The sequence below is a fragment of the Tursiops truncatus genome, chromosome 15, assembly GCF_011762595.2.
Source record: "Tursiops truncatus isolate mTurTru1 chromosome 15, mTurTru1.mat.Y, whole genome shotgun sequence".
Classification (NCBI taxonomy): Eukaryota; Metazoa; Chordata; class Mammalia; order Artiodactyla; family Delphinidae; genus Tursiops; species Tursiops truncatus.
In genome coordinates this window covers 5309469-5313712 of record NC_047048.1, presented here as the reverse complement: position 1 = coordinate 5313712, position 4244 = coordinate 5309469, and the positions used below count along the sequence as shown (strand labels likewise).

General features: G+C 48.2%; 1 long non-coding RNA gene across 1 annotated transcript; it reads right to left on the bottom strand.

The window, feature by feature from the left end:
* Positions 1–211: 211 nt before the first annotated feature.
* Positions 212–3968, bottom strand: LOC141276451 (uncharacterized). Its single transcript, XR_012325970.1, has 2 exons — positions 3766–3968; positions 212–2500 (listed from the first exon to the last, which is right to left on the bottom strand). It is a non-coding gene; the product is annotated as an uncharacterized lncRNA (long non-coding RNA).
* Between the last annotated feature and the right edge of the window lie 276 nt (positions 3969–4244).

Sequence of the window (4244 nt, the reverse complement as noted above, 5' to 3'; positions counted from 1 at the left end):
CTTGCTTTCTTTAAGATATGTGAATTTACATATTTGCTGCAATTTGAAAGTGTGATTTTTATAACATTTCAGAACTAGGATTCTTTTTCCTTGAGGAACACATTTTCAATTTTATAATGAAATTCAGCTGGAATATAAGACTGCCTGTAGGAAATTATCTTAGAGACAAATTTTCAATATCTTTTTCACTTATAAATGAGTTGCAACTCTATTCAGTTACATTCCTTTCTTTATTTTACACTCCACCTCATTCCATATAGACTTGAGATGACTCTAGCAAGAACACATGATAAAATAAAAATTTTAAAAACTAAGACTGGGAATTTAAAGTAAGAAGTCAGGGGGAGGGAAAGTAAAAACACAAATATGCAGGCTTTACAGGTGCAAGTGGTTAATGTAGTAAAGTGAGTTTCAAATTTGGCTTTGAGCTCCCTGGCAACTGAAGAGAAAAGAGACACACAATCTTTTCACGATTTTCATTTTGGGGAAAGAGGAAGCATGTCAGTTCCTCAGGGAAAGCAGAACTTCTCCCAGGATTTAGCAAAAGATGAGATTTATTAGGACGGAGGAGCATTGCATGATGCAATGGACCATGACCTTGACATTCCTAAAGCAAAGAGAACAGAATAACCTCCCAGACACCATCAAAGGTGACAGTAAGCTCACCACATCATCTTCCCTAATCCTCATCTAAGCCCTTAGAATCGGCCCTGGCTATAACGCTGCACTTCAAAGTTTCTCTTTATAACCAGCCAAAGTGTTTTGAGACGTTAAACTATTGATACCATCTTTCCGTCAATGACTCCCAAATTTATATTCTCCTAACTCCAGACTCAATCATCCAGTGTCTCCCACACATCTCCACTTGGGGTCTAGTAGACATTTTATTTATTTTTCCTAAGAATATCATTTTTATTGTCATCATAGAAGTAACATATTAATAAATATAAAATAAATGAAGAGAAGTTAGCCAAATTACTTTTTTTTTTTTTTTTGTGGTACACGGGCCTCTCACTGTTGTGGCCTCTCCCGTTGCGGAGCACAGGCTCCGGACGCGCAGGCTCAGCGGCCATGGCTCACGGGCCCAGCTGCTCCGTGGCATGTGGGATCTTCCCGGACCGGGGCACGAACCTGTGTCCCCTGCATCGGCAGGCGGACTCTCAACCACTGCGCCACCAGGGAAGCCCCCAAATTACTTTTGAATAATTATTTAAGATTTCTTTTGTTGTTGCAATAACAAACACCCTCAAAATCTCAGTGACTTAAAGAAACAAATGTTGATTTCTCACTTGTGCTACAAGGCTCAGGGACCTAGGCTGACTGCACAGCCTCCATCTGAAATGTTTCTAGTTTCCACGTCCAGGGGCAGAGGGAAGGCTCTAGAGGGTCTCTCATCAGCAATTAAATGCTTTGGCCTGGAGGTAACATCATTTCTCAATTCATTGGGCAGAACTGGCCACATGGTTTCACGCAGTCACAAGACCAGGGAGTAAAATCCTACCATGCGCCCAGAAAAGGGAGAACTGAGACTATTTAGAGCATTACTAACTACTATAATTTTGCCTGTTTTTATCATTTGCCACCCCCAACTCCCCAGAACATGAGCTCCACAAAGGCAAGTATCTCTAGTGGTTTGCACATAGTAGGTGCTCAATAAATATTTCTTCAAGGAATGGATGGATTGCATGGTTAAATTCGTATCTGAAACAGAATGTTAGGAGTTAACTCTAAACCCCAAATCAAACGCATATACTGCAAACGTGCAGGAAAGAGGTGCTTCATCTATTCCTGGGCTGTTCTGGAAGCCCAGGAAATTATTTTCAAACTTTTTCCAAGGAGGGGTCCAATGGCTCTCACCAGGTTGGCACAGGTGCCTCTAAAACAGACCAAGAAAAAGTGATCCAGGAGGAAGGGGAGTTTGGCTATGGCAGGTACAATGCCAGACCCCACAGCCAATGTTAATATGTTAAAGGCATCAGGTGTGTCACCTCAGCTCGCCTCTCCGTGCCTCAGTCTCGTCTACGCTTTGGGCCCGCGGTGGGGATCAACTGGACAGGTGTTCTCCAAACTGGCCAGCAATTCACAAAAGCTGGGGTGGCGGGGCAGGGGTGGAGGGGGCCCCGTGCTCACCCGTGCAACCAGCGCGCCATCTAGTGGGCAGAGCGGGCAGTCAGGGCAGCGGGCACACACCAGGCACTCCTGGACCCTGGGAGGCAGCTGGTGCTCAGGAAGGTTTAAGAGGCTCCAAGTCTATGCAAGCCCCAGAGCAAGACCGTCCTTTTCACCTTCCCTGCAGGGCAAGCTGGAACTCCAGGGCTGGGCGGCCCAGGGCGATCATCTCCTTCTGTCCATCCACACCTCTCTGATTCACGGACAGCAACAAGAGGGCATTCAGGAAGAACAGGACTAGACAGGTGAGGTGAGGTTGACAGTTGACTCAGCACAGAATTGACTCGGTGAGCAAGATATCTTAATGCGGCATTTTAGAAAATCAAAATTACTGCAAAAAAAAAAAAAAAAACTATGATGAACAAAATAGCAAATCCTCAAAGAAAGATGGGCTCATTTTCCTGACCTTTCCATCCGCCTCAGACTCCAGTAGGGTTCATGGGGCATGTTACAGGCCCTATGCCTCACCAGCCTGGCCCCGGGAGAGCCCTGGAGGGAGCCAGGGACACCTGCCACATCAGCCGGGGGCCGGGCTGGGCCAGAGCCTGGGGTCCAGAAGCATGTCATCACCAAGAATGATATGGCCCTGAAGAAAATGGCCAACTCCAGTCCCAATGGGTATTCCGTTTACCCAGGGAAGAAGATTGGTCTCCATACGTTCTCTGCCGTGGTGGACACAGGCACTGAGCTCGGAGCCCACCCTGCCCTCAAGGGAGCCACCATAGTCGAGCTGAGACACATAAGGACAGGAGCAGGGCATTAGGGGATTCTCTGCCTGGACTTTAAATAACAGCAACCCCAGGGGAGACTAGAGCTCAGCTTCAGAGCAGCAAACCAGGCAACAGGAACGGCTGCCTCTGGGCACCCTTTCCCTGCACAGCTGAGGACACAGCTTCCCCCTTCTCGATTCCTGTAGCAAAGTGACAGGGTGACCCCTGAGGATGTCTCCCACCCTGAGATGCTGGGGTCCCTCCACAGACACGTCATCACACCAAGTTAATGCCCAGGGCCTGCCATCCTTCATCTCCTCCACTGAGCACCAGCCAGAGTGGTGGCGTTTATCTCCAAGACAAACAGAGCTGCCCCCATATCCATGATTGGCTGTGTTTACCGATGATGTCACATCCATCCCAGGCTTCCTGGTGACTCAAGGGTGAGCTGCTGGTCAAGGTGAGTCATACTGTGACCCACCCAAACAAGGAAGTATGTGGTTCCTTGGAGTGACCCAGCTGGAGTGAAACCCTACAGATGAGACATGGCCGCTGACGTAAGGAAGGTCGACGAAGGGGTGTCTCAGAATGCCCACCCCTCACTCAGCACCTTGTGGCAGCCTCCATCAGTGCCCTGTGTGTAAGGCTCACAGCATCTCATTCCCATGTTTCAAATGAGAAAAAAAAGCCTCAGAGTGGGGAAGTATCCTGCCCAAAGACACACAGCAAGCAGGTGACCGGAGGGTTTGCTTACTCACTGGTGCAGAGGCAGCAAAATCAGGCCAGGAGAAATGATTTCAAAAGGCAGAAAGGGGAGAGAGGTATTCCACAGAGAGGCAGGCAAACCAGGTTAGAACAAATCTATCAGGGAATGGAGATCTCTTACATGTGGGTTCAAATTCCAGCAGGTTCCTGGCTTCTTCCAAAGCAGTCTTCTCCAGACGGTTACCCAGGAATTGTTGCTTTCAGCCTGGTCACCTGGCCCTTTCTCTCCCATGACGATTGCTAAACATCGGTGATTCAGATGGGTGGGCCATCGAAAAACATAATAAATCAACAAGTGTTCACTCTGCACAAAGTAATGATAACAATAATTAAACTTAAAATGCATCTGTACAGTAGTTGCACAACCTGTGAGGGGTGTGGAAATTCCATGTGCCTCGACCAACAGGCTCAGGGCCTGAAGGTGAGGGGGAAAGAACTGGCCCCCTGCAGATCTCAGCGTGAGCTGCAATCTCTGTTGACGGTGGAGTGAAGTGATCTGGAGATCAAAGGCAGCCTGGCAGGGGAGGGAAGGGGCAGGCTGCAGCCTCAGAATGTGAACCCGTGACCTCCCTTCAGCCAGCAGTCCCAGGACAGGGTGAC